At 34.3% G+C, this 14,645-nt stretch overlaps 1 long non-coding RNA gene across 1 annotated transcript; it reads left to right on the forward strand.

Annotated features, from left to right (window-relative positions):
* Positions 1-4,193: 4,193 nt before the first annotated feature.
* Positions 4,194-13,592, forward strand: LOC140005807 (uncharacterized). Its single transcript, XR_011813373.1, has 3 exons — positions 4,194-4,518; positions 10,506-10,723; positions 12,105-13,592. It is a non-coding gene; the product is annotated as an uncharacterized lncRNA (long non-coding RNA).
* Positions 13,593-14,645: the final 1,053 nt, after the last annotated feature.

The raw sequence follows: 14,645 nt of genomic DNA on the forward strand, positions 1-14,645 counted from the left end.
TAATGAGGAAGAAAATGATCCTATGAGACAAGTAATGAGACAAAAAATGTGGATTTATAATAACAAAGATGAGATAGAGTTTCAAAAGGGTCAGTTGTTCACCAATGTGGATGCCTTTAGAGCTGCATTAAAAGACTATGTCATTCAAAAAGGCTTTCCTATTTTGAGGTTGAAGAATGAGAAGAGTCGAGTCACTGCTGTCTGTGGTGTTGAGGGATGTCAGTGGAGAATTCATGCTTCACCAGTGGCTGATTCAGTCACTTTTCAGATTAAAAGCTATCAGCCAAAACACACTTGTGTTATGGACAAACAATGTGCTGAGGCCACATCTGACTGGATAGCCAAGGAAATGGTTTCTGTCATGAGGGATCATCCTAATATGACCAGTAAAGGGGTAGAGGCAGAGTTGCTTAAGTATGGTGTGAGGCCTAGTAAAATGCAAATTTTTAGAGCTAAAAACAAAGCACTAGCTGAGATAGAAGGCACACATGCTGAATCATATACAAAATTGCCAAGATATGCTGAGCTACTAAGAAAGTATAATCCCAATAGCATATGCAAAATACATTATGATAGGCCAAATATCTTAGTTGAGCCTACCTTCCTAAGAATCTTTGTCAGTTTCACAGCACAAAAGCTAGGATTTCTGGAAGGGTGCAGGCCTTTTGTGGGGTTTGATGGCTGTTTCTTAAAGGGTCCGTTTGGTGGTGTATTGCTCACAACAGTAGCTTTGGATGCAAATAACAGCATATTTCCTTTAGCCTTTGTTGTAGCTGAATGTGAGAGTAAGGAAACTTGGAGGTGGTTCTTCCACTATTTTTCTGAGTTTTTTGGACCATTTGATCACAGGAAGCCTTTAACATTCATGAGTGATAGGCAAAAGGTAAAAATTCTGTCCAAAGCTTTTCATGTTTAATTTGAAAATGCTGGCTGAGTCATTTTATTTTGATTACAGGGATTGAATCTTGCATATGAGGAGATGATTCCTGAGGCAGTTGGAAGGCATTGCTGCAGGCATATATGCAGCAACTTTAAGAATCAATTTCCAGGTATCTTACTTAGTAGTTTCTTTTGGAAGGCAGCGAAAAGCTATGATGCAGTAGGACATAATGATGCAATGGCTAGCATTAAAGACATTAACATAAATGCCTGGAAATATTTGGATAAAATTCCAAGAACTACCTGGTGTAGACATGTATTCTCGACTGAGTTGAAATGTGACCATGTGACAAATAATTTTACTGAGTCTGTTAATGCTTGGATTGGTGATCTAAGAGGAAAACCAATACTGACTTTGGTTGATGGTTTAAGAAGAAAGTTCATGCAAAAAATGCATAAAAGGTACCAGAAAGGCTGCACCTTGACTGGTCACATTACTCCCCAAATTGTTGAGAAACTGTCAGAAATTGGTCAAGCATCAAGAAAATGTCAAATACATATGGCTAGTGAGGATATATTTGAGGTTGGTGATATGGACAGGACCTACATAGTTAACTTGAGGCAAAGATTCTGTGACTGTGGTGCTTTTCAAATTTCTGGAATTCCATGCAAGCATGCAGCATTAGGAGTTATGTATAAGAGAGAAAAACTAGAGAACTACTGTGAGGTTTGGTTCACCAAAGACATGTATTTAAAAACATACTCGCACTTGATTCATCCCATTCCTGATGTGAAGAGATGGCCTTCTATGCCTGAAGTGTTACCAACAACTGTCTTGCCACCACCTCTAAGAAGAGCTCCTGGTAGACCAAGAGTAAATAGAAGAAGGGAAGCTGATGAAACTACTTGCACAGCACAGCCAAAGAGGTCAAGCACTCTTAAGTGTGGAAATTGTGGAGCTTTTGGTCACAATAAGAGGACTTGCAAAGGAGCACCTGTGGAGAAAAGCTCCAGCAACACTACTCCTACTGAACAGGTATACATTACACTATATGATATTATCCCTGCCTCCTAACTATTACTAATAGTAATTAGTTGTTTTGTATCACAGATGGCAATTAGAAGAGGTAGACCTGGTAGAGGAATGGCTAATACAGGCCTGTCAGGAGCTATTCTCTGGGTAAAGTACAGTTATCATAATCATATGCTGAGTCAATTGAGTAGTTTATCTACTGCAAATCTCATTGCAGCTTGTCTCTCATGTTTTAGGATCATGCAACTGGAAACATACCTGTTGTGCACTCCAGTCAATGGAGCAATCCAAGCCCCCCAACTACTCAAAATGGTGCAGCACATATTCAAGTGAATCAGCAAACTACTGCAACTACTCATGCTAATAGAAAGGTATGATTAACATCTGCTATCCCAAACTACTGTCAATAATTCTAGCTGCTATTTCCTATTTCTGATGCACTTTATGTCTCAAATGTAACAGAGAGGAAGGCGTTTTGGACACAATCCTGTAACTTCTGCAGCAAGAGTTGGTGGTAGAACAAAAAACTTCAACTCTGCTTTCACTAATCCAGTTGTTCCAGTTCCACCTACCACTACATCTCAAAATGCTTCATCTATTAGCATAAACGCATCTACAAATCAGTAGACCAAAAGCATCAGTAGTACCAGTGGAATCAGCATGCTATTTTGACAAGATGGTGCTAAATTCCAGCTGTTAGTTATGTCTACTTGTATCTCTTTTGTTAATGCTTTTGTTAATGCCTTCTTACTGTGACTGTGACTGTGGAATTGCAATCCTTACCATCTGCATATAGTGTTTTGATGCAGATGGTGTTTTGTATTATTGGATTGCAGTGATGCACACGTGATGTTGTATAACTGCTTGCAACTGGCATTTTAGCTAATGTAATGTCCTGCATTTGATCTTTAATCTGTCTTTTTGTTTACTAGTCACATAGAATTGTTTGCAAACTTGGCATAGTGGATGACAAAACAGAAATAAGGTAGTGATTAATTGCTTCACTTTGAAGTCCAAAAAGCTGCATACACAGTTTCATGTTGGTGCTTGAATTAATTCCAAGTAACTTAGCCTTCTGGTATGAATCTCCAATCACCAGAAAAGGCATCATATTACTTGGTACAGTATTGCAGCACAATAGCATGAGTTCATCGAATTGATTTTACAATTTGAATGAAAATAAATACAGCTAATAGGGTGAGGTTTATGATGATCAGTGCATTCCCTAAGGCTCCTGCTATCAGAAATTGCTTTGGCCCCGCAACTTGCCTAACTGGAATGCCATCTCCATTTCTAGCATTAACTTGTCCTCTTTCTGCATTGAGGTTGTTTCTTCTACTAGTGACTTCTTCTTCTTCACCGCTATACCATTCAAAGTACCTGCACTTTGCACAATAGAAGTACAACTTGTCTGGATTCCTTTCACTTTCTGATATCATTACCATTGCCTTGCGATTACAGCGGCAAAATCTGTTTTTAATGGAGAAAGATGTGGGTGAATTCCATGATTCTCCCCTACGGCTTGAAGAGGCCATGGTTGCAGCTAAAACTTTTAACTCAGAGCTTGGATTGCAGCACAACAAATTAACTTTTTTATCACTCCAAATCAGTAGCTAATGTAAGACAATAGTATGAAACCTCAGAGGTAGTTAAGTTGCAATAGCTTTATATGCTATTGCTGCTGAATTTGCAGCTAGCCGTTGGACCATTTCAGTCACTGAACAAGTATAAATTTGGCCGTTGGACCATTTGAAGCTAGCCGTTACAAAATCATACTAACAATACCTCGCATGGCACATCTGGTGCTTTTGTTCTCTTTTTTTTGCACTTACACCCCCTTAACTTTAGTAATCAGTCCCTATCATTTATTTTTCTTTTAATCTTCTACTAATACAAGGAGCAAAAGGGCAGCATTGGAATAAAATTACTTTCTCACACATGAAACTAATATTATAATATGATTTGGGCTGCATTGTTACTAAAAAATCAAAAGCAAGGGAGGTAAGTGAAATTTTCAGAACCTCAGGAGAGGTCAGTGAAAGTGTCAAAAACCTCAGGGGAGGTTTCTGAAATTATCCCTTCATTAAATTATTGAATTGTTAAGTATTTAATCTAATACATTTGAGTGCATATTATATTCACTTAATTTTGTGAGCAAGTTTTACCAAAAAAATTCAGTGCTATTTAATTAATTCAGATGTTCAATTTTTTATTATCATGTTCACTATTGAGATGAGGGTTTTTGCCACTTAATCTCATTTAAAAGGAAGGCAGAAAGAGAGAAAAAGAAGAAGAAAAGACAAACCAAGAAAGAAAGAAGAAATTTCTACAAAATTTTTCCAGGAGAAAGGCTGACTTTTCAGCCCCCTTGCGGCCCAATTCTCTCCATTGATACAGCTTCGTTTGAGGAGCTTTCAATTTCTTCACAATCTACGAACTTAGTAGAACAAGTTTCATTTAGAAAATCGTTTGCAAAAGATGTCCCGAAGCCCTTTGAATTTGGCCTCCAATTTGCTGCTATGATTTCCCTGGCGCAAGTCTGAAGCTTCATCAACCTGCTTCCATTCACGTTTTTCTGATTCAATCTGGTCATAAAGCTTCATCAGGTATTTCCCCAACTTCTCCTTGTTTGATTCGACATTAATACAAGATATTTTGAGCGTGTTTATGGAGGTAAATGTTCAAGAAACTTAGATCCATATATTTTCATGATTATTTAGTTTTTTGGACCGTGTTTGAAGTTTAGGTAATTATATAATGCTACGAGCTTAGTGTATGTGGAAACACAGTTTGAAAAATGGGGTTCCGGCCATGTTTGGCAAGAATTTTTCGACTCGCCGGAAGTTTTTTACTTCTTTTCTTCTATTTATGTTCTCTTTATTTCCGTTTTGTTTTATTATGTTTTGATCCATTTGGGTTGGTAAATTTTTAATGGGATGTGTTTATGGACTAAAATTTGGGCAAAGAATTTATTTTATATTGGGTTTGTACAGGGGAGGGGCTGATGATTAAACCCAATGTTTTTGTTAGGTTTAGTTTATTAAGATGATGTTGGGCTGATCTGTTCCTTTTAACAAAAATAATCCGGTTATTCATTGGGTGGGAGTGCTTTGGCAAAAAAAGCCAAAACCAAATAAAAAAGAAGGAAAATGGCCCAACGTGGGTAAATCAGAAATAGATTTTGCAATTAGAACCCTAGTCTTTTGAATAATTTCATTGTATCTCTAAAAATTAAATTTCTTTCAATTAATTCCTTAATTTAATTACATTTTGGTCCCTAAATTTTATTTTTCTTTGATTTTGACCCCTAATTTTTGTAAAAATTATAATTTGATCTTAAAAACTTCTTAATTTTTGTAATTAGATCCCTAATCTTTATTATTTTTTAACTACAATTATTCATCTCATTTAATTGTTAATCATGCTTTATTGAAATGCATTTAATTAGTAATTTTTAGGGATTTTATGTTTATTCAAGTTTCTTTGAAATAAATAAAGTGAATTTGCTATATGTTTACATTTTCTTTCAAATTGTTAATTAAATTGGTGCCTTGACTATTTTGTTAGTTTTGGAGTATAAATAGGGCAAGTTCTACCTCATTTAACCACTACTTCAAAGGAGACACTTTCTATTATTATTTTAAGTTCTTTTATGTGTTCCTATGTCTTTCTTATGTATGATTGCATGTCTTAAGTGCTTTTTCTTTTATTCACTCATTTTTATTTATTTTAAATTTTCATTTATTTTATTTAATTTTTGATAATTATTTGAGAGGTATTTAAATGTCAAATTGCAATAGATAGGTGCCCAATAAATGTATTTAGTAAGGCAATACAATAGATAGATATTAATTTTTGTCAAAAATATAATTAGTTAGATAAATGTAATAGATAGATTTATTATTTTCAAAATTTCCCTTCTAGATTGTAGTTAGAACCCCCCAATATAATAATTAGTTTTTATTTGCTTGCATGCTTATGTGCTTATGTGTTTTATTCGCTTTCTTTAGGATTTTTACATCTAGATATTATACTTATGTGTTATGTGCTCTATATGTTTTATGTGTTTATTTATTTATTTATTTATAATAAATGTACGACGTCACCACACTAGTTCAATGTTAGTTGTGGTATTTCTCTCTAATTTCTCACTAGTCCAATGCTAGTGAGGAATTGTAAAAATGGGTTAGTCCAATACTAGATCCTTTAGGCGATTTTCGCGTTAGATTCATACCTTGTGTGACATTTATTGCATCTCATGCATTTTTTCCTACTTTTAGATTATTTTCAATTGCATGACATTTCCCCCCACTATTATTCCCTTATCCTCTACATGTTTGGACCATATTATTTAGAATTACATTTCATTTTAGGAAATTAGAAGTAGGTTAGTCCATTTGCTTAATTAGGTTAGAAGAGTCACCCTTCGAATATGGGAAATGGACGAGTATGATTTTTTAGTCTTAACATGCTATTATTCCTCTATAAAAAGAAAAATTGAGTAATGAATCTTAGGCCCCCTCCCTCGTGTACCCGTTATGTTGTGTTTCCCTCTATTAAGTCATGTATATTTATTTATATATTATAATTTCCTTTTTTTGAGTCTCATTTTTTGCATTTTTCATGACCTCTTCAGAAAATCATTCTTGGGCATCACAATTAATGTGATTGGTACCTCTTTTCTTTTGGAATTTGAGCATAGCAAATGCTCCCAAAAACCTTCAAGTGTTTCACCAATGGCTTCCTTCCACTCTATGTTTCAATTGGAGCTCGATTCCATATGGCCTTTGTAGGGTTTCGATTGAGCAAATATATAGCTATATAAATGGCTTCAATCCAAAATTTCTTTGGCAAACCTTTGTCATGTAACATAGATTTTGCCATCTCCATCACAGTTTGGTTCTTTCTTTCCAAGACTCCATTTTGTTGTGGTATATAGCCAACGGTCAGCTGCCTTTCCAAACTTTCATCTTCACAAAATTCTTGAAATGTATTTGAGGTGTACTCCTTACCATGATCACTCCTCAACTTTTTGATGTAACAGTCACTTTATTTTTCAACAAGACTTTTGAACTTTTTAAAAATTGAAAACACCTCGGATTTTTCTTTCATGAAATAGACCCAAGTTATTCTTGAAAAATCATCAATGAAAAGGATGAAATACTTGTTACCTCCACGAGAAGTTGTCTTCATGGGTCCACAAATATCCGTATCAATCAGTTCCAAAATCTTTTTGGCTCGCCATGCAACTCCTTTGGGAAATGATTGCCGGTGTTGTTTGCCAAGTGTACAACCTTCACAAACGTCATGTTTCTCCTCAATTCTTGATAAGCCATATACCATCCCTCTTTGTTGAAGCATTTTGAGCCTATGAAAATTCAAATGGCCAAATCTCTTGTGCCACAACCATAAATCTTCATTGACATGTGCTTTCAAGACTTGATTTCCTTTATAATTGAATTTGATTGGAAAACTTTAGCTGGCTTGCATTAAGATTTTCATCACAAGATGTCTACTACCCTTTTTGTCATAGATGAAGCACTCATAATCATCAAAGTTAAGTGCATATTTATGCTCAAGAAGCTGTCCAAGACTCAATAAATTTTGGCCTAAATCAAGAACAAATAAAACATCACGAATGAACTTCATACCTTGCTTGGTTTGGACACCAATTGTTCCCCATCCTTTTGCTTGAACTATGACTTCATTTCCCATCTTCACTTCAATCTTTATAGATTTATCCAAGTCAATAAAAATGAATTTATCTCTATCATATGATGCTACAACAGCTGTCAATGTACCACATATTGTTCTTGACTTCAGTGGCCATGTGAAAAGCATAGAATAAGTTTCCTTCTCCTTACTTGTCTTCTAAAAATTGTGCTTGATGATTGGTTTTGAATCTGCAATCCTTCTCAATATGGCCAAATCTCTTGCAATAGTACCACTTTGGCTTGTCTGTGTGCCAATAATCTTTCTCAAGGTGATTGGTTTTGCCAAAATAACTGCAAGGTTGTGAATTTTCAGCATTAAGTCCTCTTTGAAGGTCATTTCTTCCTCTTCCTCTTGAATTTCTGCCTCTGCCTCTTCCATGGCCATATCTACTACCTCTTTGGTAACTACAAGATGGTTCTCGTTCATTGATTTTGGGATTGAAATTCAGCTTTGATTGGAATGCACTTTCAATAGATTTTTCAGCATGTCTAGCCAACCTTCTCTCATGAGCTTTCAAGGATCCCATCAACTATTGAACACTCATTGAGGAAATATCTTTTGTCTCCTCAATTATGGGCACCATTGGATCAAATTTTGGTGGCAAACTAACAAGAATCTTTTCAACAATTCTGCTGTCACTAATTTCTTCACCAAAGGTTTTCATTTCATTTACAATTGTGGTGACTTTTGTGTAGTAATTTTGAATACTTTCATCATCACTCATCTTCAAATTTTCAAGATCTCTTCTAAGAGTTTGAAAAGTAACATTCTTTATCTTAAGATTCCCTTGGAACTCCTTTTGTAGAATCTTCCATATTTCCTTGGCATGATCGACTCTCATTATTCTTGATAAAAAAATATCCGGACTCACACCTTACTGGATGTGTGAAAGAGCCTTTGCATCCTTCTTCCTATGCTCCTTAAGTGCTTTTAATTCTTGATTGGTGAGACCTTCTTCATTTTTCGGTTCTCTATAACCATTCTCTACATATTTCCACAAATATTGTGATCTAAAAATTGTTTTCATTTTCACGAATCAATGATCATCATGCTCACTGAAGAATATGGGAATTGGAAGACCATCACTAGTATGATTGGCCATCTTGTATAGTTGGAAATCTCTCAAATATTTTTGGTTTTAGGGTACGAACTAAGGTTATGAAACTTTAGCTCTGATACCAATTTTGTTGGATATTAGGCCAATAATTGAGAATATTTGGAGACAAAGGTAACTTCAATTATTTCTTTCTTTTATTTTCTTTTACTCTTATACTGTTTTGGAGCTTACAAGGTCAATTTATAGTTGTAAATGATCATTCTAGATACATAGGAAAGATTTCCAGCCACACTTACCAACAACCTTCCTAATTTCAAACCTTCTAGATACATAGAGAACATTCCAACTATCTCATTTACCAAATAATTAATCAAACTTCCCAATTAATTGATTTAGCACATTATTTAACACTACTAAATCTCTCTACCATTGTATATAAATGTACTTTGCTTTATGCTCTTAGAAAAGAAATATAGAACGACTTTATAAACTTGATATATAACATATTGTGATTGCAATAGTGAATGTGATATGGCTAGCTTGTTGTTCATGGGCCAAACTCTACATATCAAAATAAATTGAAAATTGACAGTTGAAATGGGGCTTAGGATTGTTTGTAAAGCTAGATTGCTTATTATCTCTTAGTTTTTAAGATAAAAAGTATAGTGCCATAAGGACTTTTGGAGGAAAAAACAAAAAAGAAACCTCAAACTATGAGAGAAAAGAAGGAAAGGAAAAAAAGAAGAAAAGATATTTCTTTTGTTGCTTGGAAATTTAGAAAAAAAAAAGAAATATATAAAATGGACTCACATATAAATTGGATTGTATGCTGTAGTATTTTGAGGCCTAAGGGCACTATCTCAGTTTTCAAAAACACACCAAGCATCTTTCCATTTCTTCTCAAGTTTGGAGAAAAGATTTTATTCATTTTTAACTGCAGCACTCTTTTCCTCCAAATCTGTCCAAATTTTGGTTCATTCTTATTTGGAAAATCTTCCAAATAATGAAAAGTCCAACTTTCTCGCATCTTTCTTTCTTTTCTTTTTAGATCTCTTACTCCTAATTGACCTATAGTAGTTTTTCCAATATGTATAGATGTTTATCCTTATCCAGTCAATATCGACTCCATATATATTTACTCTTTCCCATCTTTTTTTACCAAAGCCAGGATGGCTTTTGTGGCTTTTGTGGTTTACTCTTTCCCATCTTGCTTGGTTGCTTGTTAAACCAATCAACTGAATAATAATTGGCGGGTGTTTCAAACCAAAAATAACTATATGGCGAAAAGTATAAGATTCAAATAGTGTAATGGCTATACTAAGACATTTTACACTTTTCTAAAAGCTCGCAACAACTTGGTATCATTTTTTATTTTTATTTTTTTAAAGTACCATTTTCTTTTTATATGCATTCTGAGTTCTTGGTCTGAAAGGACCTTGGTGTTTTCCCCCTCTTTTATATTTATATATTTTTTTTTACTATATGACACTTGTAGAATTTTCAAGTTTCATATAGTAGATGGATGTTCTTATGCCTGTTCTTTTTCTTTCTACTCATTTAGGTAATTAAATGGGTAATTTTATTGCTATTTTTTTTAAGTCATGAGGTCTACCAATCATGCATGCATGTTATTTAGTTATTATAAAAAATTATGTAAGCTTTTATTATTTGTGTATTTAATTCCCCTTGAATGACAGTTTTCCCAAAATTGAACATCTCCCCTTGAATGACATTTTTTTCCCAAAATTGAACATTAGTACTATGATCTTACATTTGACTTTTTTTTTTTTTAATAATTGTAGACATTCAAAAATGTTTCAGGTACGGAGATTATTGTACTTGGTCATCAATGAAATCTAAAAGCATTTACCACATAAAGTTTTGGACTCCGCATATAAGTTCTACAAAGTGGAATGCCTCTCTTTTATAAATTGAGATTCAAGAAAATAGGTTAAAGAAGAATTAAAGTTTGCTACTACATTGAGAAGAAGGAAATTAAAATGCATGTACAATCATAGCCGGAGACGTGGATATGAAGGGTAATTTTCTGTCTCTTATCCTCATCCAGTTGCATTAAAGTTTGTTTTTTCTTTTTAATCTTTCTACCATCTTGGAGATAATGATTTCTCTCTCACTCTCTCTGTTTGTTCTACATGATAAAAAATAATATGATTTAACATATATGTAAAAACTCATAGAACATATAAAAGCAAGCAAAAACATATATAAATTCTGTGCATGTACCTGTTTTCATTCATGCATGCATTTTCTGGTGCAAATTTTTTACCTTTCCTTTTTTTTTGTTATGCAAATGCCTGCAGGACCTTTAACCCAAAAAAAAAAAACACATTACTCTTAAGCATTAGATCACCAGCAATCCATATGGGAAGTTGTTTTCTATGCATGGAGATAGGAAATTAGGCTTTTCATGATAAAGGGAGGAAAATGTTGTCCTTTTTAGTTTTCTTGTTTCCAATTTTGATGGTAATGTAATTGTGTACCTTTGCTTCGTTAGCAATCAAGATTCCTTTGAACCAATCTTAATTTAAGAGATTCAAATGGGAATATGATTTCTTTTTTTAACTTTATGAATTAACATTAATTTTTGTTGGTTTAATGATTGAATCTTGTTGACATATGTATAAAATTACTTGAACATAATTTGATTTTTTTAATAGTTGCTCAAATTGGAGTAGCTTTTTTGTGGCTCTAGTAAAATGCAAAACTTTTTCAAATAAATTAAACTACTCCTATTATTAGACAATTATTTTTCAACGTATCTATTAATTTCTTAAAACTCATAATACATTTAAAACCATTGCGATGAAATAAATCCTGGTGTAAGAGATTGTTTATGTATAGCTCTTGAGCAACTGTAAAGGGTGTTGTTAGCCAAGGTCATTGTGCCAGTGTGCCTTTGCCAAGGTCATTGAGTTTTTTAAAATGGATGAAGCATATCAATTCAGTCTTACATGAATAGTAATTAAGAATTTTGGCCTACACGTAATGTTTTCTTTAGTATATTGCATGACTTGTAGTGGTTCATGTCTAATTTATTGGGACCCCGAGTAAGAAATGTTGGCAACACAAGCATGTATCTCACAGGATATTAAGTTCAATCCATGTAGATATTATGTCCTACTAGTGTTTTTGCACATTATTTGTGTTCTTTATTAAGAAAATTGTACAATAATACTAACAAAAGAAGCTAAAATGTATCATTAGTTGGTGGAAGATTGAAGAAATATTATGGTGTTGAGTATTTTTTTTGTTTAAAAAAAGGGGGGGAAGTTGGAACTTAAAAACTTATATAGAAAGGAATAACATTAAGTATCATTATTTACACCAAAATCGGACTCTTGCTTTATTCTATGAGCTACACTAACTAATTAATTGAACCTTCCTTATTTATCATTGCAGCAGAATATCTCTCACGTTCTCTAAATCAGCTTGTTCACAAGTGGGGATTTGTTGGTTATAAGGTTCCCAGTGGTTGTCCTACCGTAACTCATCTAGCTTATGCTAATGACGTTATCATCTTCTCTAGTGCAGCTTCATCTTCTTTGCGAATGATTATGGATGTGTTGCAGAATTAAGAACATGTGTCTGGTCAGTTGGTTAACTCCATTAAGAGTTTTCATCTGGTTCATTCTCGACTGCTGCTATGTTGAAGAAGAATTATTGAGTAGAAAGTGCATTTTTCTTTTAAATCCTTTCCAGTTGAATATTTGGGATGCCCCTTATTTTCTGGCCATTGTAAATTAGCTTATTATGGAGATGTTTGTCAAAAAATTATTGCTAGAGTTTCATCCTAGAAGTCTCGGTTGCTCTGTGCTAGGGCTGATTAAGCATGTGCTTGCCCAAATCCCATTACATCTGCTAGCTGCTGCGCACATGCCACGGGAAATTTTTCATTTGATGGAGAAAATTTTTGCAAATTTTCTTATGGGGTTCATCTGTTGGTATTCATAAAGTTTCCTGGATTCGGTGGGGAGACTTGTGTTTTCCAGAGTGTGAGGGAGGAGTTGGTTTTAGATCCTTGGTAGATATTTATAAGGCATTTTCTTTGAAATTATGGTGGAACTTTCAAAAAGGAGAATAATTATGGTTTGTTTTTATGAGATCAAAATATTGTTGCAATTTGAATCTTGTGCAAGTGGATTTTTCAAGACGAAGCTCTGCTACTTGGACTCAAATGCTACAGGCCAAAGAAATACGGAAGCAGCATATGGGCTGGTTATTTTGGAATGGCAAGTCCAATTTTTTGGTTTGATAACTGGCTTGAAACTGGTGCTTTGTTCAATAAAATTGAGGTTTATTCAGATCATTTGGTGCGGAACTTTGTCTCTAATGGCCGTTGGGATATTCAGATGTTGCAGCAACAGCTGCCTTCGAATCTGGTGTCGGAGGTGGTTAAGCTTGCTGTTCCAACATCAAATTCTTTTAATTTGATGATTTGGTCTCCTACAAAGTCAGCTTCTTTCTCTATTTTCTTTGCATTTTTTGTTGGTGGGATCAATTAAGAATCATTCTTTTATGTTTAACCAGATTTGGCATCCACAAATTCCACTCAAGGTCTCTTTGTTTATGCTACAATTGCTTCTTTTTAAGCTGCCTTTAGCTTCTTTGTTGATTAGGTTTGGCATTCGTGGTTTGTCCAAGTGCTTTTGTTGTATTTCTCCATCAATTGAGTCCTTTGATCACATATTTTGCTCTGGAGAATTGGCTTCTAAGCTTTGGCATTTCTTTGGAGCTTATGTCAATTGCTTCCTACTGGAGATGGTTTAAGGGCTGTTTTAGCAAGTTGGTGATATTCTACTGGTGGAAATATGTATGTGTCTTTTGTTCATTGATTGCTACTAGTTTTTATATGTTGGAATGTGTGGAAGGCTAGGAACATATATTTCTTTGAAGGGAAAACACTAAATTTTGATACAGTATGCTGTAACATCATGTAAGATTTGTTTGCTTCATTTTCCATTAAATTCAAGTTCTAACCGATTGCAACATCTTGGGTGGTTTTTCTGGACAAAATTGCTTCTATTCCAAAGACGTTCTCCATCAAAATGGTTAAGCGACTGCCTCCCTCTGTTGGTTGTTTCAAATTTAACATTGATGGATACTTCAAGGTTTATCCAGGATTAAGTGGGCGAGTTGGAGTGCTTATAGATTCTAATGGTCAGTTGGTGTTTGCATTTGCTTGTCATTTTGGGATAGCCTCAAGTTTGCAAGCTGAGGCCAAAACTTTGGTGTTCGGAATTCGACATTGTCATCAATTGGGGTATAATCATATTAATGTTGAGTTGGATTCTTTAATTTTGGTTCATATTTTTCAACAAAAATGCAAATGCCCATGGTCTATTTTCTCAGAGCTAGAAGAGATGTTGTGGATGACAAGTTTGCTTTTTTTTTTATTGTTCCTGGTCTATAGATAGAATACTATGTGTTTGTCTCGCATACTTTTTGTAAAAGCTAAAAGGGTTAATTCCACTTTGTCCCCCCAAACTTTGGATGATTACCCACTTCAGTCTCTAAACTTCAAAATGGGACACTTAAGTCCCTAAACTTATAAATTAGTACCCACTTAAGTCCCTAAACTTATAAAATGGGACACTTAAATCCCTAAACCCTTATAAAATGGGACACTTCGACCACCAACGGCATTCAGGATTTGTTAACAATTTTCCTTAAGTGGGAGGTATTTATAAGTTTAGGGACTTAAGTGTCCCATTTTGAAGTTTAGGGACTGAAGTGGATAATCGTCCAAAGTTTGGGGGGACAAAGTGGTATTAACCCAAGCTAAAAAGATTGCCGATGCTTAATCTAATGAAGGATGTGTCACTAGATCTTCTTTGATTTAGACACAAGAGTCAGAACATCCAAAGACAGTTAAAGGGGAAATTTGAGTTGATAGATTATGATTCCCATTTGTAAGGATGTGTAAACGTTAATTTTGTTTTA

This window comes from Coffea arabica, chromosome 4e, assembly GCF_036785885.1.
Source record: "Coffea arabica cultivar ET-39 chromosome 4e, Coffea Arabica ET-39 HiFi, whole genome shotgun sequence".
Lineage (NCBI taxonomy): Eukaryota > Viridiplantae > Streptophyta > Magnoliopsida > Gentianales > Rubiaceae > Coffea > Coffea arabica.